This window comes from Hemicordylus capensis, chromosome 5 (genome assembly GCF_027244095.1).
Source record: "Hemicordylus capensis ecotype Gifberg chromosome 5, rHemCap1.1.pri, whole genome shotgun sequence".
Taxonomy (NCBI): Eukaryota; Metazoa; Chordata; class Lepidosauria; order Squamata; family Cordylidae; genus Hemicordylus; species Hemicordylus capensis.
The window spans coordinates 230,700,242-230,713,495 of NC_069661.1; the positions used below are offsets into that span (position 1 = coordinate 230,700,242).

The 13,254-nt window shown below is 46.2% G+C and overlaps 1 protein-coding gene across 4 annotated transcripts in view; it reads left to right on the forward strand.

The window, feature by feature from the left end:
* The window catches only part of CREB3L2 (cAMP responsive element binding protein 3 like 2), a 118,573-nt gene that overhangs the window by 46,195 nt on the left and 59,124 nt on the right, over nucleotides 1–13,254 (forward strand). Inside the window, exon 1 of one of the 4 annotated variants that reach the window (XM_053257452.1) lies at nucleotides 4,587–4,656. The exons of the other annotated variants lie outside the window; for them this stretch is intronic. The gene's annotated coding sequence lies outside the window, so the exon portion shown is untranslated. Of the gene's footprint in view, nucleotides 1–4,586; nucleotides 4,657–13,254 lie in introns of those variants that run through there. 4 annotated transcript variants of the gene reach the window in all.

The window sequence follows — 13,254 nt, forward strand, 5'->3', positions numbered from 1 at the left end:
ATAAGAACAGCCCTGCTGGATCAGGCCCAAAGCCCATCTAGTCCAGCATCCTGTTTCACACAGTGGCCCACCAGATGCTGCTAGAAGCCACAGGCAGGAGTTGAGGGCATGCCCTCTCTCCTGCCATTACTCCCCTGCAACTGGTTCTCAGAGCCATCCTGCCTTTGAGACTGGAGGTGGCCCACAGCCCTCTGACTAGTAGCCATTGATGGACCTCTCCTCCATGAAGTTATCCAAACCCCTCTTAAAGCCATCCAGGTTGTTGGCAGTCACTACGTCGTGTGGCAGAGAGTTCCACAAGTGGATCACGCGTTGTGTGAACCAGTACTTCCGTTTGTTGGTCCTAGACCTCCTGGCAATCAATTTCATGAAGTGACCCCTGGTTCTAGTGTTGTGTCAGAGGGAAAAGAATTTCTCTCTCTCCAATTTCTCCAAACCATGCATGATTTTATAGACCTCTACCAGGTCTCCCCACAGTCGTCTTTTTTCTAAACTAAAAAGCCCCAGGTGTTGTAGTCTTGCCTCATAAGAAAGGTGCTCTAGGCCCCTGATCATCTTGGTTGCCCTCTTCTGTACCTTCTCCAGTTCAACAATGTCCTTTTTAAGATGTGGTGACCAGAATTGTGCATAGTACTCCCAAGTGTGGTCACCCCATAGTTTTGTATAAGGGCATTATAATAGCAATAGCAATAGCACTTACATTTATATACCGCTCTATAGCCGGAGCTCTCTAAGCGGTTTACAATGATGTAGCATATTGCCCCCAACATTCTGGGTACTCATTTTACCGACCTCGGAAGGATGGAAGGCTGAGTTAACCTTGAGCCCCTGGTCAGGATCGAACTTGTAACCTTCTGGTTACAGGGCGGCAGTTTTACCACTGCACCACCAGGGGCTAATAATATTAGCTGTTTTATTTTCAATCCCCTTCCTAATGATCCCTAGCATTGAATTGACCTTTTTCACAGCTGCCGCACATTGAGTCGACACTTTCAATGAGCTGTCCACTACAACCCCAAGATCCCTCTCCTGGTCCGTCACCGACAGCTCGGATCCCATCAGCATATACTTGAAGTTGGGGTTTTTCGTCCCAATGTGCATCACTTTACACTTGCGAACATTGAACCTAATTTACCATTTTGTCGCCCACTCCCCCAGTTTGGAGAGATCCTTTTGGAGCTGCTCACAGTCCATTGTGGATTTCACTACCCGGAAGAGTTTGGTATTATCTGCAAATTTGGCCACCTCACTGCGTATCCCTGCTTCTAGATCATTTATGAACAAATTAAAAAGCACCGGTCCCAGTACAGATCCCTGGGGGACCCAACTTCTTACTTCCCTCCATTGTGAAAACTCTCCATTTTTACCTACCCTCTGTTTCCTGTCTTTTGCCACCTAAAGCAAAGACAAGTGTTCCTGCACATCATAGGATAATGTCTCTTAGCAAAAGATGTCCCCTACTAAAAGCAAACTTTGGTTAAATGGTCACTACCCCTTGTTTACACAACTTCCAGCATGCTGTGTAAGCCTTTCAGCAAGCAAGACTGACCTAAGGTCAAATTGAGCACAGTCAAGTTAGGATGTCATATAGGCCTTTTTATTCCAAATGAAATGTGAATCTGTGGTGACAGGATGTAAATCCAGATTCATATTCACCCTATTGAATGTCTTAATTCATAGCAAGTGATCTGAGAATGTAACTATTTGGTGGAGTGAATATTATCATGATGATGTAGTGGGGAGAAGTACAGAATGCCATTTGGATTCCATCGTGAATAGCTTTATTTAAAAGGGTGGAGGAGATATTCAGTTTCGGATTGTCCAATGTGATAAAATTAAAATTAGCAGGCATTCTTGTTGCCTGCTCCTAACGTGCTGTCCTCTGTGATGATATAGTTTGTGGGTAGGGAGAAAAATCCAGTGAGGGGTTATTCCTAGGCTTCAGTTCTAGTGAACTGAGGGCTTCAGTTCAACCCATTACTTCACAGCTGTGAAACTGAGTTCTACATGATTCATGCATCCACCCATGACTGTAGCCCTTGTGGGAAGAAGGTGGGTGGTGCCTGGAATCCCGTCCAAATGAAATGCATTTAATGTGATGGCTATTTAGCTAGTGATATAGTGAATGACAGCCCTCTGTGTTAATGAATGTCCAGTGACAATTCAGATATAAAGTGGGATGTCTGGTTGACAATTAGAAAGCAAACTAGAGTTTGAAGTGGCTCTCCGAATCATTGTTCATGCTAACTAGGATTTGGCAAAATGTCAGAACTGAATTGACAAAACATAGTTATGGCTGCTGCTCCATCTCCAGGGGCCACCACAGCCCAAACCTGGTGGTACGAGCAGATCAAGAATAAAAGCAGATAAATAACTCTAAATTGAGGTTTGTCTGTGTACATCAAAGCTGAAACCATGATCTGGTCTCAACTGAGCCAGTCAGATGGCTTGACTAACCTATGGCAGGTTGTTGGGCTGAAGGGTTTCATTGGACTAAGTGGGAGGGGTGTGTGTGGCTGCTGGCTGAAAGGACAAGAACAAATTCCACTAGTGAATTCCCTTTTTAAAAAGAGTTGCCTCTCTAAAAGAGAGAGAGCAAGAAAACTGAAGGCCATTGCTCTTAAGTCGTCGTCTTAGTCCCAAATCATCACCAGCTCTGTCTTCTCTTTCTGATGTTTGAAGTAGGTGAACATATGATAAGTATTCCAATAATTCCTTTTGAGAAAGGGAAGAGCTGGCTCTGTCTGCTGGTGCATTTGTGCAAATACTATATCTACCTGAATCCAAGACGAGGGGTTTCCCAAGTTTTTTGATGTTTTAAATCAGGCTGGAGGTGGGTGGGTTGTCTTAAATTCAGTCTTCTTTCTTTCAGGTAAATAGATATATAATCTGAATTTAACCTCTGTGTGTGTGTGTGTGTGTGTTTTGGTGGGGGTCATCTTAAATTCAGAGTTCTTCTGTTTGTATAGACACGGTAGCCACTCATGCTAGCAGCCAATGTGCATGAGCAGGTTGCTGTTGGAAAAGTTTACTACTAACAAAATTGCATCTTCCAGATTTCCATGTTCTCAGAACACCCCTCTCGTGGAAATTATGCTGTGGGTTCTGTGAGCATGCTTATTTGAAGTTACATTTTCATGCAAATAAATGCGTGCATAAATAGCTATTTGTGTGGATAAGCTGTCGGATAGTCAGGCTCCAAGATCTAGACTTTGTTCATTCTCTGTAGCACTCTTTCAGTGCCTTATTTATTAGTTATACCCTGCCTGCATTTTGGTTGGAATATCCTCGTATTCACACATTATACCTCAAGCTCAGTAATTCATATTATGAAAATCTGCATACTATACTCTCTGAGGTGAGATTTCTATGATCATCGCACATGGCAGGAAAAAGTCTCCATATGGTTACTTTCTCCTGTCGTCACTTTATAGTGAACACAAGATTGTTCTTTAGTATGGGATTAAACCTGCAGGGCTGTACAACTTCGGTCCTCCTGTAGATGTTGGACTACAACTCTCATCATATCTGACTACTAGCTGCTGGGGATTATGAGAGTTTTAGTCCAACATCAGCTGGAGAGCCAAAGTTTTGCAGCCCTGGCTATCCCCTACTAACTGGGCAAAGAGGCACCTTTTAAAAGTGGTGATTCTCTTTATTTAGCAGGGGGAGAGCAACTGGCCCTATCCACCCTTAGCACAGCATCCCTCCAGTGACTGTTGCTGGTGACTATCTTAGGTTTCTTTTTTAGATTGTGAGGCCTTTGGGGACAGGGAGCCAATTTGTCTCTCTATATAAATATATATAAAAGGCTAAAGACGTACATGGCAAGCCCCGCCCATACAGTGCTTTACCAATCGGAGGTAACAGAGCATATATATATTATAAAAATATATATAATTAATAAATTAAATAAATAAAAGGATAGTGGGCAGGGGCCTGCAAAGAGAGGGGTTGTGAGGGAGGAAAGTGTCCCTCCAGGGGAAGGAGGCTGCCACTGTGCAAATTAGATGAGGAAACAAGATCTGTTCCCTTATTTTATTTATTTATTTATTTACTTACTTACTTAATATTTATTTATTTGATTTCTATACTGCCTTTCCAAAAATGTCTCAGGGCAGTTTACACCAGAGAAATAACAAACAAATAAGATGGATCCCTGTCCCTAAAGGGCTCACAGTCTAAAAGAAACGTAAGATAGACACCAGCAACAGTCACTGGAGGTACTGTGCTGGGGGTGGATAAGGCCATTTACTCTCCCCCTGCTAAATAAAATCACCATGTTAAAAGGTGCCTCTTTGCCAAGCTAGCAGGGGCTTAGGAAGGGGGGTGAGCGAGAGGAGGAGAGAGAAAGAGATAAGGAAGGGTGGGGGAAGAGAGGAAGAAGGGAGGGCGAGGGACGGGCCCAGGCCAGTCAGCAGCTTGAGGGGAATGAGTGGCTCTGCCGGCAGCAGCAAGGAAGGGCCCAGTTAATCATCAATGCTGCTGCTGCTGCTTGGGGCCACTGAGGCCATTGATGGAGGGAGGCAGGCAGGCGAGGGACAGTCCCGGGTCTGGGCCTGTTAGTGTGAGGGAAACGAGTAGCCATGGTGGCGGTGAGGAAGGGCCTGGTCAACCACTGCTGCTCCTGCAGGGAGGAGCAGGAGGGTGGCTCAGGTGAGGGTGGAGAGATCTCTGGGGTGAGGGGGCAGCGGTAGGGCGTGAGGGGAGCAATCAAGTACTAGTGCGCAGGTGCTCTGTGTGGGTTAAACTAGTTAGTTTGTTTCTCTATGTCAGCTGCTTTGGAAGCGTTTGTTGAGAAGCGGTCTATAAATATTTGTAGCTGTAGCTAACTTAGGAGTATATATATATATATTTAAAAAGGTATTTGTCAGGGTGAAATTATGGGGTGTTTCTCCCCCCCCGCCCCGATAAAGATTGTCTAAACCAGGCCTGCTCAACTTAGGCCCCCCAGCTGTTTTTGAACTACAACTCCCATAATCCCCAGCCACAGTGGCCAATAACCTGGGATTATGGGAATTGTAGGCCAACATCTGCAGGAGGGCCGAAGTTGAGCAGCCCTGGTCTAAACCCAAGGGTTACAGAAATGCAGAGGTTTGACACCAGAACCTGCTTGACACACAATGCAGACCCAGAGAAGCAAATAAGCAACGGGTCCATACTTTCAAATAGCCAATGTACTAGCTAATCTTCTGTTATTGTTTATCACATTTTTATCCTGCTCCTTCTCTGTGAGAATGGAGGTTCTTCTCACAAGCAGCAGGAACCGGGCTAAGGGAGCCCAGCCTGGTTCCTGCTGCTTGTGTGCAGCACCGGGAGCCGTGCGACTACCAACAGCAGCTCGGCAACAAGCCTGCTTACGGGGCCCGCCACTTAACCCGGGTTTCAGGTGCAAGAACGCCCGAAAACTGGGTTAAAGGATTGTGTGTTGCCGGAGTGTGGCTCTGCGCCACAGCAACTCATGAGTAGTCTCCCAATCAGGAGGCTACCACAAGCCACAAACCTCCCTGCTTCAGGGGGGGCTCCCCACAAAGTACTGCATACTCTGCCTTATGGAACTTGTGGGGGCCAGGAGGCCCCTGAGCCCCACTGCCCCAACCGGCTCCATGACGGAGCTGGTAATCATCAGGGTGGCTGATCTGGCCGCCCAGGGAGGGCTCCCTGCTTGTCTGCGGGGCGAATGGCTCAAACCAGCTCTCCCTACAAATCCCATTCAGGCTTGTAGAGCCTTCTGGTGTTTTATCTGTTCAACTCTGATTAATGATTCAGGCTCTGTGAAGCTGCTGCTGCTGCTTCTATCACAGGGTTATTAACAGGGTTATATACAGGTCCCTGGCAGGGCTCTATAAGCAACGCTGCCGCAGGGTTGCTCCTAGCCAAAGCAAAGTGGGGGTGGGAGTCTGGAGATTGGGTTGCACTCAAGGAAACAGTGCACAGTTAATTCACTGTGCCTGAATGCAACACACATGGAGCTAGGAATATAGGAAGCTGCCTTATACTGAGTCAGACTTAGTACTGCCTACACTGACTAGTAACAACTCTCCAAGGTTCCAAAGTTAGTCTTTCCCAGCTGTATGTGGAGAGGCCAGGGATTGAACCTGGGACCATCTGCATGCAAAGCAGATGCTCTTTCACAGAGCTACAGCCCCGTCCCCTAAAGGGAATATCTTACAGCAGATAGCACTCATATGTAGCCACCCATCCAGATGCAAACCAGGGCAGACCCTGCTTAGCAAATGACCGATCCATGCTCACTACAGCAAGACTGGCTCTCCACCCCATGTGGAATGGTCCTGTTTTTATCTTCACAACATTCCTGTGAGATTTGGTACTGAGAGATAGTGGCTTGTGGCACTTGAAACCAGGTCTTCCTGTTCCATATCCAAAATACTGTCCACAGTCACACACACATTTAGACCCTTGTCTACTCCTGTCCTCTTCTCACAGGTGTGTGAACGGGGAGGGGAGGGGGAGAGGGAGATGTTTGGGAATGGAGGGCAGCTGAATGGTTAATCCTTGGCTGGAGTATGGCTCCACAGTGGTCTGATCCAGCAAATATTAATGGTTCCAAGAACTCGGGAAGATGGCTGGTTAAGGCTGAAACATGGAGGTGGTGGTGGTGGTGCCCAGAAGGAATTGGGGCATGAGAGTGCAGAAAGGAAGGGACTGATGCATACTCAAAACGGTGTGCAGGGCTCCCAGGACCTAAAATATTGGTGCCAAAATGCCATACGGCAGAGAGGGCTTGGGACTTCTGAGCAGTGCCTACACATCTTTTATAGTAAGAATTCAGGCCTCTACTCCTGCCTGCCACTCCTCCACTGTGCTGACACCTGCTCCTTAGCTGAGTAGGCCAACAACAAACCGCAACAAGGCTTGAAGTGCCACTGTTGTTGTATAGTGCATCCTAGAGTCAAACTATCTAATAACAGGATGTGGGACTTGTAAGCATATTTGCTAAGAAGGTTGGCCCCACTGACCGAGAGTTGGTCTGAAATACCTGCAGGAAAACTGGTTTCATTGCAATGAGCAAGGAAGTTATTTTGCACATTTAATTAGCACTTTCCCCTACAACAGGATAATAAAGTGAGGTCATCTCCCCCCCGCCCCCCTTTTCTGTTGGATACTTCACACTGAGAGGCAGGCATCCTCTTGCTGCTGGTACCATATCAGCTTAACTTTTGTGTTAAAAAGGCTGATGCAAGGCTCTGCACTGCTTTGGGGATTTCATGTGGCCAAGTTGAAGGAGAGAGGTTAACTGGAGTGTGGGCCTTGGTCTGCTCCACAGGGATTCTTGCAATCAGACATAAATAGCTTTTTATGCCAGAGGCAGGCACAGAGAAAAGAATGTTTTGTCTGAAAAACATGGTATGTGGCTAAGTGGCTGGAGAGACTGAGTCGTTTACTGGGGGCTCCAGCTGGTACACAGCCAAAGGTGTGCTTTCTAAGGAGTCTCTCTCTCTCTTTTTCTAAACTTGCTGTTCCAATGGCTGAAATTGTTCTGTTTGCTTGCAGTAGGGGTTGGTTTTTCTTTTTCTCTTTCATCTGCATAACAGTGTGCTCCAGTAAACCAATGGGGCTGGGCCCATGTGGGAAGCAAAACCCAATAGACCTTTCAAAACCTCTCCAACTGTAGCTAATTAATAGGATCATTCTCTGTTTTCACTTCATGTACAGAATGTGTACTTTCTAATGAAGTGTATCCTCCAGCGTGTGTGTGTATTTGGATGGTAGAATTCAGTTTTCCTGGTCTTCCTAGGCCCCTGGCTCTATTTTTGCCTACTCCTTTACAAGGCCCTTCTGCCTTGCCCAGCCCCTCTGTAGGAATGGAGTAGATCAGCTAATCTTAGACTCCTTTCTGAGGAGTAGCTGAGAGCTCCCGCTGCTTCTTACCATCTCCATATCCCAGTGTAAGTGACGGAAGACCTGCTTCTCTCCTAAGCCCTCTCCCTGTGTGCTGGAAAAGGATCTGAGTGAAGACGGGGAATTGGTGGCAACCACAAATAGTGGCTGGCTAGTGAGATTAGCATAAATTTGTGGATCCCTTCAGTGTATCTACAATATTTGTGTGTAGGTGCCAACTGTCACTGTTTACCAGGAACAGTCTCCGTGTTCTGCAATTTGTCCCTGGTAAATCACTGTCCCTAGTTTGTTGCTGTTCTTGCTTGCTGGGGATGCCTTGTTCAGTATTTTTCATGTCAGTTGCTGGCGTTGTCATTCAGCAGGATTCAGCTCCCTCCACAGCTCTAGAAATTGAATCTCCAGGTGGGTGAGTGCCGTGTACAGCATATAGCAGATGGAATCCAGGCCTCAGTGCTGACTGGGGGGCTTGGGCAGTAATCCTTGGTATGAGAATTGGTTGTAACTAATATATCTTCTGCATTGGTAATATGGAATAATGCTTTCCATTGATGGCATGCTTACAGTCAGAACTGTACAGGATGCCTCTCAGGTTGTTTGGGCACACCCCCAGTACATAGATAGGCTTGTCCCTGTTTTCATCGGTGGAACACTGGAAGGTGTGGTTGTGTGTAATGATCTGTGTTCTCCACTGCAGGGTTGGTGTTCTTTATACTCTCCTAAGGAGCATATATGCTGACTCTTATTCCTAGCCCTACCCTGATGGTCTGTCATTTCCTGAGAGATAGAAATAAAACCAACTGTGTGCTTGCTTTGATCGGTTTGCAAAATCTTACTTCCTCTTTTTCTTCCTTACAATTGAGGGGAAAGGCCAAGAGAGAAGAGGGGAAAACATCTTTCTACAAATCTAAGGCAACTCAGGCTTGCCTAGTATTCTTCTTGTTCCCTTTCAACAAAAATCCCACCTCACTGCTACCATGTAATGATAAAGGTGGGGGGGGGGACAAAATTCCTCCTCCAGCTGTGAGGAGTACCAGGTAGGCTGCCACCATCCACTTCTTAATATGAGCAGATTCACCCTTCCAAGGAAATATTGTGGGAGAGTAAAATGGAAAACCCCCTCCTGCAAGAAAGGCTTAAGCAGGCTTAGGCCTTCAAGAATGTGTGACTAGGGCAGGACCCAATAAGGAATGACACTCTATAATAACAAGGATGTATTAATAATTGGATGGTAAGGAAAACTATAGAGGCATCAACAATCACTGCTTCCATTCAAGAAGAACCCTTCCCCAGGAACTACAAGAGCCATACAGTCAGCACTTAAACAAAAACAAATTCCTGATGCGTCTTGCTAAACTGGTCCCTCTCCTTCCTGCTTACTTCGAGGTAAGGAACTTCCAGTTGATTCCCAGCCCAAGGCTGTTAGTCTCCTCTTTTCCTATAGTAGTTGCTGATCAGACCTCCTTCAGAGGCCTCCATGGAAGAACTGGAGTCTAACATACCCCTCCCCGACTCCCCGCTGGTACTATATCAGGCAGCAGCAATATAGGAAGATGCTGAAAGACATAATCTCATACTGCGTGGGAGGAGACAATGGTAAACCCCTCCTCTATTCTACCGAAGAAAACCACAGGACTCTGTGGGCACCAGGAGTCGAAATCGACTTGACGGCACACTTTACTCCTTCAAAGGCTATTGTCCAGTAAACCCTGCCCCTCACTCTGGATTGGGCCATGGGGATTTGATTCTCCCAAGCTTTCTTCCTTATTTGGAGAAGCCTACCTTCAAAGCAGTTACTCTTATTGAGGCCCAATCTTCCCTCAAGTCTAATTTCACTATATCGTGTCTCTTGCTTTTGGATTGCTTTGGCAAGGCCTCATGATGTTTGGGGTTGGAAATTCCAGTCTCAAATGCCTTGGACCTTAGCTCTGGCTCTGTGTAAACAGCAGCTTAAGGTGATCAAGACCTTCCTGCCGGGGCATTAAACTGACACTGGCATTTGCTTAGTGCTGTAACCTTTCATGACAGTTGGACACTGGTTAGTGCATTTACTACTCTCCTAAATTTGTGTTAAAAGATTTTGCTTTTATTTAGCTTGTTGCTTCTCTTTAGTTCATGGTATTTTTGTCCATTCTCCTCTGAAACACTAGAACATCTGAATTCTTCCCTCTCCAGTATAACATCAAGGCAATGGTGCATGTATGCTCCTTTTCTGAATGTTTGGCATTTCATTTTAAGAAGTCTCTGGTTCTTTTGCTTGTGCAGAATTAGAAGGAAAAGCATACAGGTGATAGTCTGCCAATTGCTCATTAAAAATAAACACATTCCTGTCTTCCAGCGAGTGCAAAAACACAGAGAACTGACAACCACTAGACTTTATTTTCAATTTGTATTGTATCTAACAAGTATAGAACTTACAGTATATTAGGATGCATGTATTTACATTCTGGCTGTTCCCATTCCGTTTAGGTTAGGCCTTGACAAATTTTCTTTGGATCGAGAGGCCAACCCCCAAATTTAGGAGTTGGGCAGTGGACACTTAGCAAAATTAACTTGACATAGTGTGTATGTGTGTGTAGGGTCATTGACAGGGAGAGGGTAAATGGACTTTTCTGTATCTCCTCTGCGAGTAACGTACTTAGAACAGAAACAGGGCTGCCTGGGACCAATACATTTTTTGTTAAATAACTCTGCCTCTGAATATCATGTTCTAAGCACCACAGGCAATTTTCTAGGCACTATAGTTTCCTGAGGTTTGTCAAGCCCTGCCTTAGGTGCTCTCATCACAATACTTGATCTTGCTATGGAGCTGGTCAGGCTGTTGAAAAACCTCAGTAGGGGAGAGGCACATGCTTGAAAGCCACTCTAGCAAATGCAGGTTTCCGGGATCGAGTTAAAACCTAACTGGAATAATTACTGGGGTTTTGACACAAGTCCTATTGTTAAGACGAAGTAGGTGTGACTCTGAATAAGTTGTTTGACTCTGCGTTTGTATTTAATAAATAATGGCCATGATGGAAGGGGCCTGATCTAGATGGGGGACTATAGTTAAAAGACTTGAAACCCTCTTCTCCCATGCCAGGGTCTCAATTTAGATTCATCCCTCTCTTGCAACTGTTTGATATTCTGCCCCTGCCCCCCCAACCCCCCCCAAACACACAGGGCCAAACTACATATTTAAAGTTGTGGCCTTGAGTCCCTCAGTGCAAGACAGTAGGGCTGTGCATGGGACCACGGTGGGGCGGTCTGAAGGCAGTGGGGATCTCCCTTTAAGAGCAGGGGGAGGGTGCACTTACCCCACCCGCTGCTTTTTCTCCCCGCCGCTTCCCCCCCGCCGGCATACCTCCATGCCACCCTGTTGCCCTCCCTTTCCGGATATGACCAGAAGTTGCTGATGCACCTGCATCATCTTCGAACCGGTCCTGAGGCCCATAAAGGGCCTCTGAACCAGTTCCGTGCACATCCCTACAAGACAGAAGGGGAGATTTAATCTCCTGCTAGAAGTGTGTGTGTGTGTGTGTACATGCATTATGTTTTGGCTTCATTCTAACCTAGTTTTTGTCTGCTGTTAAGGCAAAATCGTAGAGGCCACCCTAGCGGTAGTGGTCCGTGCAGACTCTAATCACCATAAACTTTCAGTTAGAACAAGAATTAAACCTGCTTACGTTAGAATCAATAAGGTACCACATTTTAGCCTGGGAAATGAATGTTGCTATTTGTGTTTAAGTACTTTTATGGAGCAGACATGGGGAATAATGTATCATTCCACTGGGAAATTTGTGGTATGGGTTCTGGCTTTGCATTTTAATAAATTCACCATTCACTGTGTGCATGAATGCTCAAGGGTGAAATCTACTGTTTACTTGTGTACGATCTCACTTCCTTCCCATCACTTTTCTGGGGAAGTCGGTGAGTTTACTAGCTGCTGCTGCTTCCCAAAACGGTAGTACTGTGTTGACCACAGTGCAAAGTGTGAACATATTGAAAACACAAAGCTGTCGGATTATTGGTTCACGTAGCTTAATATTGCCTACACACCCTTTCTCTCCAGGGTTTTAGACAAGGATCTTCCCTAGTCATTCCTGGAAATGTCAGGGATTAAACTCTGCATGCAAAATATGTGCTGTACCACTGAATTATGGCCCCATCCCTCCGTACCCTAGAGCTGAATCATCCCAGCCAATAATGGTAACGCATCCCAACTCCATGATCCCACTAGCAAGTAGGGGTGTGCACAAAATCACCAGAACCGGACCCAAACCGCACCGGGCCAATTTGGTTTTAGAACATACACATCCCGTTTGGTTCGGTTTGGGGTGGGTGGGTTGCCAAACATTTTTGGATCTTTTCCCCTTTTTACTTATCCCCTCCAGAGGGATTCTCCAAGGTGGTGAGGTATGTGTTCCGCGGAGGTTCCCCCTCCCCCTGATGGCCTTTCTTTTTGTAAAAATCATCCTGTTTGGGCATCTTCGGCCCTTTCTGGGCCTATTTGGTGGCCATTTTGGACCCTGTATGGCCATTTTGGACCCTGTATGGCCTGGATCATGACTACAAAAAGGAAGGCTGGCAGAGGGAGGGGGAACCTCCGTGGACCCCTCTGCCACCTTGGAGAAGACCCCTGGAGGAGGTAAGCTAAAAGAAAAAAGAAACCCACCCACCCCAAGTTCAAACTCCCAAACTGGGGCATGTGTGTTTGATATCAATATTGAACCAGTTCATATTCAAACCTGTTTGCACACCCCTAGTAGCAAGTACAATCTAACATTTTCCCACAGTCCGGAATGCAACAATTGCTTCCTTATTGCTTAATATATAGAAGCAATGGTGGCGTTTCCAAATATGAGGAAACTAAAAGGCTGACAGCTTTCCCTGGAAGGAGAAGAGATTAAGTGAGCCTTGTGGATCTGGGCATATCCAAAGGGGAAGATTCTCCAGATCTGTGCACTGGTACAGAGTGCCCAACCTTAGTATGACTCAGACTTGACCCTTGGCTGCAGCAGTCACTGGTCTTCCTGATCTGACCTCTTTTGAAACACTTTTGGGTTCTCTCTTGAAATACTTTTGGGTCAGGGCTAGGTGGCTTGGCTGGGCAACAGCCAGATTCTGGCTTTGTTTGCACAGCTCCCTGGCGTGCCTCCAAGCAGTTTGGCCTGTCAAGCAATGTTGTCCTGCTTACCTGCCCAGGCAGTCAGCTTCCTTACCTGCTTGCTTGCCTGTTCATCTCCATCCCTCTTCTGGATGGATTCCTCAGTTTGGACTTGGCATACAATTTATGATATTTTTACCTTGCCCTGCCTCTACAGAGCTTGGGATGGCATATGTGGTTCTTCTCCCTTTGATGAATTAGAAAGAGGAAGTGGAGCTGAATGCTAATGAAGGAGGCAAATGCAGGTC